The sequence below is a fragment of the Suncus etruscus genome, chromosome 15, assembly GCF_024139225.1.
Source record: "Suncus etruscus isolate mSunEtr1 chromosome 15, mSunEtr1.pri.cur, whole genome shotgun sequence".
Classification (NCBI taxonomy): domain Eukaryota; kingdom Metazoa; phylum Chordata; class Mammalia; order Eulipotyphla; family Soricidae; genus Suncus; species Suncus etruscus.
In genome coordinates, this window is record NC_064862.1 from 6,130,527 (window position 1) to 6,138,752 (window position 8,226).

The window sequence follows — 8,226 nt, forward strand, 5'->3', positions numbered from 1 at the left end:
CCCCCTTCAAGCCAACTTGCTTTCTGCTTCCAGAAACAGTCATTGCACTCTTCCTACGTGGTAGAGGATTTATGCTATTTTAGGAATCTCTAGAGATTAATGTTGGGGAGAGGAGGAATGCCTCATTCAGAATAAAATTATTAGACTGAAAAAAAGTGATGTTTTAGGGATTAAATATGTACATAAAAACCTTATTTTCATAGTTCCCCTTGAATCTTTGCTTGTTCTGGGTAACATCAGTATATTACAGAGGAATTAAAAATCTGTATTCCCCTTGCTGAGATCACTAGACTTCACAATGAGAAAACTTGGGCTAGACATCTCATTTTATAATGTCTCCTCATCTCTTGATTTGAATTTCCTTTTCCTAAACTGTGTCCTGCCTCCATCAGATAATAGATCGCAAAGTTTAAAAGCATTATTATTGTTCAGCCAGGGTGTTGGGAATTGGACCCACTGAAAAATGAACACTTTGTCTTTTTCTATTACTTCAGGTATAATTTTTTCCTCTATTGAGTACTAGGAATAAAATGAGTGATGGCCCATCTCGAGACAAAGCATTTAGCCCTAAAGAGAAAATTACTGGCAGCACATCTACATAATTACTCACTGATTAACAGAGTGTTTGCAAATACAATATTAGGAAGGGGACAACATACAAACTGCCATCATGCTACAAGGTAGCAAGGAGAACTTTCCCCACAAATACACACACAAAAGAACAAAATTGTAGGGAGGGTATGGAAACTGAGAGTACCTGCGTCTAATGTCCCAACCAATCTCAAAAGGTATATGCATTCAAATTCTCCATGAAAGCTTTGGCAACACGCAGGAAGATTGTATACCTCATGGTACTCAGCCAATAAGTAACTGAGGAAGGATTGGTGTTTGGCATATTATAATGTTTGTTCTGATAGCTTTGAGTATGTCTGTCTGCCAGCCTGATGAGGTTAACAAAATATGCTTCACTTTTACTCTACTTCATGTTTCCATATCCTCATTGAATTTTCAAACTGAAGAGCATGTTCTTTATATTGAGAATGGTTCACTTACCAAGATAATATAAAAATATAAGTTCACATGGAGGTTATGGGAGGGGTGGAGAAGACATTACATAGGACTCTTTAGGGAACCAGACAGATAGAAAGTGGGTAGAGCATTTGCCTTGCGTGCAGCCGACCCAACATCCACCTGGTCCCTAGAGCCTGCCAGGAGTAATTTCTGAGTGAAGAGTCACAGAGTAAACCCTGAGAGTTGCCAGTGTGCCCCCCAAAACAAACACACACAAAAAAAGGCTCTTTCTTATCTTTTTCCTAGTTGCAGCCCTAAACTTTAAACTCAAGAAAATTGATTTTTTTTTACCTACAAAAGAGTGATAATTTTAGTTACCATAGACTAGAACCAGCTCTGCAGGAAAATAATTTCCAACATCTGAACCTCTCTTCGTCCTGACCCACAGTTTCCCTTCTGATGTGACTTAGTGTCCATCATATGAATAAACAAAGACAAAGAACTTGAAGAACTTCCTTACAATGTTCCTAAATCATAATGCATCTTTCACTCACTCTCTTTCAGTTCATTAATACCTTGACTGGTCAATAATTTGGAACGAGACTTTGAAAGGGCTAGGATAAAGAAATTTCTATGCAGTGAAGGGATTCTAGAACTTAAGAATGTCACAAATGGCCTAGAGCCATTAGAGTACAGACTTGTGCAATGCCACCATTGGGTTATGCGCCCCCATCCACAAATACTGGTAGTTTGAGATTTTCCAGTAATTAGACCTCTGTGTGTACTTATGCTTATTCTTCAAATTATTTATAAATTGGAGAAATTGAAAGAATAAATGACAAACATTTTTGTTATTAAAATATACTGTAGGAATTGCTCAATGTAAGTCAATGTTTTCCAAGAAAGGACATATTTGGAAACATGTGTTGTAAAACTCTACCAAGTAGTGATTTTCACCTCACTTTTCCAAGGAGGCAAATAATAGGGAACCAATAGAGCTGGAATGGCTGAGAGCTACAGTACAGGAAAGAGGCACAGAAAGTCTTTTGTTGTTGTTTTTGGAACAGACTCAGTTGTGCTCAGGGCTTTCTCTTGGCTCTAAACTCAGGAATTACTTCCAGCAGGCTCAGGGAACCACATGAGATACTGAGGATCAGAGTCTGGTTGGTCATATACAAGGCAAGCACTTGACCAACTGGACTATCTCTTTGGCTCCAGAAAGTTATTTGTATGTTACAAAGCTGAATGTTACAGAGCAATGAAAAGTTGGTTTCAAGATTAGAAATCAGAAAGCCTATCTGGCTAGGGATTGTTGAAAAATGGTGAGATTTTGTTCTATCTTTATCCACAATAGAATGGAAGTGTACCTTGAGGAGTCAGTCCCTAGTGAATTTATTGATCATCTGACTCCATCAGTCTGTCAAAACGCCTTTGCCTGTTCTTTTTCTCTATCAAGCTGTTCTTCTGTCTATTTATACAAGATGTTTTGGGGGAGAAGGGCACAGGATTCCTCCATGATCTCAGATTGATAACCACTGAAACAATCTCTTTTTCTCACATCAATTCTTGTTTCCTTTAAGCAACAGGCAGCCAAACTCAATTCAGTTACAGTTTGATGGGGAAGAACATTAAAATTGGATTGGGCAAACCATGTGGCTTTCTCTGTACAAAATGAAATTGGCAGTAATATATGACTTCTTTTTTTTTTCTTGAGTAACCGAACATACCATGTTGCTACCATTGAACTGTGATCTGATTCTCCAGCAAAACTCTGCTTTGAAAACCAAATTTCTTCCTGTATTATTGCCAGGAAGAGAATTTGTGGTGTGTGTGTGTGTGTGTGTGTGTGTGTGTGCGCGTGCATGTGTGTGTGTGTACATTTGTGAATATGTGTGTATGTGTGTGTTTAAAAGCAGCAAATCATTTCTCTTTTAAATTCACATTTTTGAGGGTACCTCAAAAGTACCTCCAGTGGTACTTAGGAGGTCCAGAGACCCTACCAGTGATTTTCCACCAATCAGCTGGAAGTTCAACACAAGGACCTTGGTAGGTGATACTGCTTGGGTCCTACAAGTCAGGGTTACTCAGGTCACCCCAAAAGTATTTGGGGACTCCAGAACTACACTCAGAAGTGATTGAGAGACCTAAAACACTATCTTTTATTTCATAATTTTTAAATTTTATATCTGAGGGTACTCAGGGACTATTACTGGCTCAGTAATCACTTCTAGCAGAGCTCCAGGGACCATATATAAACTTGGGGTGGTAAATTATAGGACAAATATGTAAACCCCAAACTGTATCTTAAGATTCTATTTTTATTTTATTTATTTATTTATTTATTTTTGGTTTTTGGGCCACACCCAGCAGTGCTCAGGGGTTACTCCTGGCTGTCTGCTCAGAAATAGCTCCTGGCAGGCACGGGGGACCATATGGGACACCAGGATTCGAACCAACCACCTTTGGTCCTGGGTCAGCTGCTTGCAAGGCAAACACCGCTGTGCTATCTCTCCGGGCTCATATTTTTATTTTTTTTAAAAGCATTTGTTGCAGAATTGTCTTTTCTTGATTCTAGCTTTGCATGAATAATAAGTGCTATTATAGATGACAAGGAAGTTCCTAAAACCTGCTACCTCCAGTCCCAGACTCCCCCATTCCCAGCACAGAGAACCAACTGCCCAAGCATAAACTCTACAGGTGCAAGCACCCTCCCTCCCCAAAACCTTCCCCAGAAGCCACAACCCAGATCTGGGACATCTCCTTGGTGAAAAGCCACAAACTAGAACATTTGAAAAGTACAGAGAAACATTAAGAAGAAGGAAAAAAAGTCCCTTATCTTTTCACCTTTCAGATTTTTAAATTAAAATATGATTTTGTCCAGGCATAGATGTTTCAGAAACTCAAAGATAACATTTGGCTTCTCTGTGGACCGGGATACCTGAGGTCATAAAAAATGAAGGACACTCCCAGCTCCTTGCAGATGGACTTTGAAAGCTTTGGGTGTGGGGGGGGGAGGGGGAGTAAAAGCTTCTCAATAGAATAAGCTTCCCAAAAAGGCAACGCAAAAGCTGAAGTCAGTCTATTTTTGAAAGCGGAATTCCCCTCCTTCACCGCACAAGTCAGTGGTCGAGCCATCTAAGAATTCAACTTCTGTGCCATAGGACAGCCCATCCTTCGGTGAATGCCACGGTCACTCCTCTTCCTTCCTGCCACCCACAGGGTCAGGACGAAGTCTTAGATGCTAAACTTGACACCTGGCGCCTTGGGGCTGTCTCCAATTGAAGCCAAAGAATCCCTGCTCAGGTGCACTTTCCTTTGGAACAGATGTTTCCTTTGCAGCTTTTCTTTTAACCCTCCATTACGTGCCTATTTCTGGACATTTGCCAACACTTCTCCATAAAACCACTTGCATGTGCTGTACTTTAGCTTAGCTTTAGTTTGGTGTTTAGTTTAGTTCAGGTGAATTGTTTTCTTGGTTGGGATATGGTTTGGGTCAGACCTGATATTGCTTAGGGATTACTCCTGGCTCTTGGCTCAGGGGTCACTCTTGCTGGTTCAATGGAAACCCACCTGACATACTATGCTCTAGGGATCAAACTGGATCAGTCGCAAGCAAGACAAACACCTTAATCCCTGTACCACCTCATTGTCCCTGTTTTAATTTAATGAGAAATGTATGTTGAGACATTAAACTCCATCCACATCTTTCCTGTTAACATGGCCTGAAGAATTTTTTTTTTTTTTTGGTTTTTGGGTCACACCCGGCAGCACTGAGGGGTTACTTCTGGCTCCATGCTCAGAAATCATCCTGGCAGGCTCGGGGGACCATATGGGATGCCGGGATTCGAACCAATGACCTTCTGCATGAAAGGCAAACACCTTACCTCCCTGCTATCTCTCCAGCCCCTGGTCTGAAGAATGTTAAGTGGCTTTTTTTGGTCTTTATTTTTGGCAACAATTTGAATTATAGGAGAGAGATTGTCCCTGTATAAAGAAAGCCATGGCTACACCCTCCCTCAAAGCTCATGTCCATGTTCATTTTCCTATTGGGCTATATTCAGGGTGACAAAGAGTTAGCCAAGGATATGAATTTATGTTTCACATTCCAGGGGTTGTCTTCTGCAGAAATGGGGTCTAAAAGGGCTTCTGCCACCAAAAACCCAAGCAGCTCATGCCTTCCTGCCCAGAATGGTACCACTCCTTGGACTGCAAGGCTCATATGAAGGGCCCCCACCTCAGCACACTGATGCCCTTGTTGAATTCTAGGTAATGTTCTGTTATTGTTTTGTTGCTATTGGTGGTGGTTCTTTTTGTTGTTTGGCTTGGTTTTTGGGTCACATCCGGCAGTGCTCAGGGGTTACTCCTGGTTCTAATGCTTAGAAATCACTCCTGGCAGGCTTAGGGGACCATATGGGACTCCAGGATTCAAACCACTGTCCTTTTGCATGTAAGGCAAATGCCCTACCTCCATGCTATCTCTTCAGCCCTGTTGTTGTTGTTGTTTTGAGGACACATTCTTCAGTAATCTGGACTCTGCTCCAGGAGTGCTTGCTCCTGGTCATGTTCCAGGATGGAACCTGAACTTTTTTCATGCAAAGCATAGTACAGTCTATTGAATTATCTCTCTGGCACTAATCTGTGGAGTTTATTTTTGCTTTTTGCTTTTGGGTTTTTAGTACTTGGGAAACACCTAGCAGTGCTCAGGGCCTACTCCTGGTTCTGCACCCTGATGGTGCTTGGGGGACTACATGGGATGTCAGGGATTAAACCCTGTGTCTGTGACATACTAGGAAAACTAGGGTGACAAATTGGAATGTCACTAATGCTCCTTTATAAAGACAGAGGACTCATGGAAGGTTATTATTACAGGGTTCTATCAGAAAAGAAAAAAAAAACTGTTAGGTGTGGCCCCCAAACAAAAGCATAAATTGAATTATTCTATGGAGGTAGAAGTCATTTTGCATACAGTTGACTGGAAGGTCATATAAGGAAGGTTTTGGGTGCTTGAAATCTAGATCTTATACCTAGTGGTAGATAAAGGGGCCTCAAAGTCCACTCTTAAAAGGAATGAAGTCTCAAATACACATTTCGAAAGAAAGCTTACTGAGCACTATAGGATGTCAAAAACGAGGGTCAAAGATATAAGGTAGGAGTTGGGGTCCACTTTGCTGTGTTGAAAGAGGTTACTACCATGAGAAGACCCAGGTTTCTTATTAGACAAGAAAAGGTGACTGCATTTTTTGTTAGGAAAATTAATGTAGCAGTAGTAATGCAATGAAGTAAAGGTCATATTAACAAGAGACAGGTTTGCGAGCTATGAAAATATTCCTCAGAATAATATTCAAGACCTACAATCTCTTTAGGTGTAGTCCAAATCTGGGTTCAGATTTGGATGATTGCTGTTTGTTTGTTTGTTTGTTTGTTTTGGAGCCACACCCAGCACTGCTCAGGGATTACTTCTGGCTTTGCACACAGGGATTATTTCTGGAGGGCTCAGGGACCATATTGCATGCCAGGGACTGAACTTGGGTTGGCCAAGGGCAACAAAAACACCTTTCTAGTTGTACTATTTCTCTGGCTTAGATTTGGAGGATTTTGAAGAGAGAAAGTAAAGAAATTGGGGGTGTAGGATCAGAGAAAGGGATTTAATACTCAACTACTCTTCTAGTCACATCTGTTTATTAACTAGAAAATATGCTGAGTTACTTTTATTTTATGATATATATGTGTATATATATATATATTTGTTTTTTTTGGTGCTCAGGGGTTATTTCTGGCAGGCTTGCAAGATAACATGGGATGCCAGAGATTGAACCTGCATCAACTACATCCAAGGCAAAATGCCTTATCCTCTGTGCTATTGCTCCGTGTTCTACCCCCCACCCCCGGAGTTACTTTTAAAGATCTAATTGACTTTATTCAAGGATTCATGAATTGGGTAGCATTCCTTTTTTTCAAGTAGGACAGAACTCCAAAATATGTACAAAAGGAGAAGTTTTTATAAGTAGAAATGAGAAGTTTTTATAAGTAGAAAGAAGACAAGCAAAACAAGAGAATCACTCAGATGTAGCTATGGCTGCAAAAAGATCTTGTGACAAATTGTCTCATCTTCCTTGAGAAATAATAAACATCATGGGATGTTTATTTCTCATGCTGACTAGCACTATACTAGACCAGTCCTACCTGGAGGAGGTAGACATCATATTTAGGTTGGATATTAGGTCCTTAAGGTTTTTTAAATGATGTGTGATTTTATGAAAAAAAAAAAAATACAGAGAAATAAACCAAAAAGATCTTGTGACCAAAAAGATCTTGTGACAAATTGTCTCATCTTCCTTGAGAAATAATAAACATCATGGGATGTTTATTTCTCATGCTGACTAGCACTATGCTGACCAGTCCTACCTGGAGGAGGTAGACATCATATTTAGGCTGGATATTAGGTCCTTAAGGTTTTTTAAATGATGTGTGATTTTATGAAAAAAAAATACAGAGAAAGAAACCACTCAGATGTTATGAATGTCTTTTGAATGTATACATGAAGAAAATCAGTAGAAAGTGATTAACCTAGAGAAGAGAAATTTCCACCCATTCTTCTCTCAGAAATCTCTTTATTTTAAATGAAAATGCATTCAGCAAAAAACGATGTGTTTAAGGGGCCCAATCTATGAATCTGATCTATATACTTGGTGCAGTAGCAAAGCCATTTTAGCCTTAGCTACGACTTCTCACATCTCTTTATTATCATTTTCTTTTTTGTGGTAGAAAATAATTAAGAGCTAGTCTCATAGCAAGTGTGATGTTTACAATCTATCATTATCTATCATCACTACACTTTGCATTAAATCTCTGGGATTTGTTTATCTATTAATTTCAAGTTTGTGCTCTCAAACAATAGCTTTCCTATTCTCTTACTTTCAAGGCTCTGATAACCACCAATTCACTTTTTCATTATGAGTCTTTATATTTATATTTAGCTACATCTTTGCCACTTGTATGTGTTCATGTTTACATTTATTAGTACCCGTGTGTTCATCATTACACTTTCTTCCCTCTACATTCAAGTACTTCTTCCTTTACATCAAGTCTTTATTCTAATTTCACTTTCTCAAACCAGACCCCAACTAAGGCATGACCTTAGACCTTAAGACTGCAGCCCACACTTCATCTTAATGAAGAAACTCTCCTCACTATTGGCTAACTGTTTCCATTACA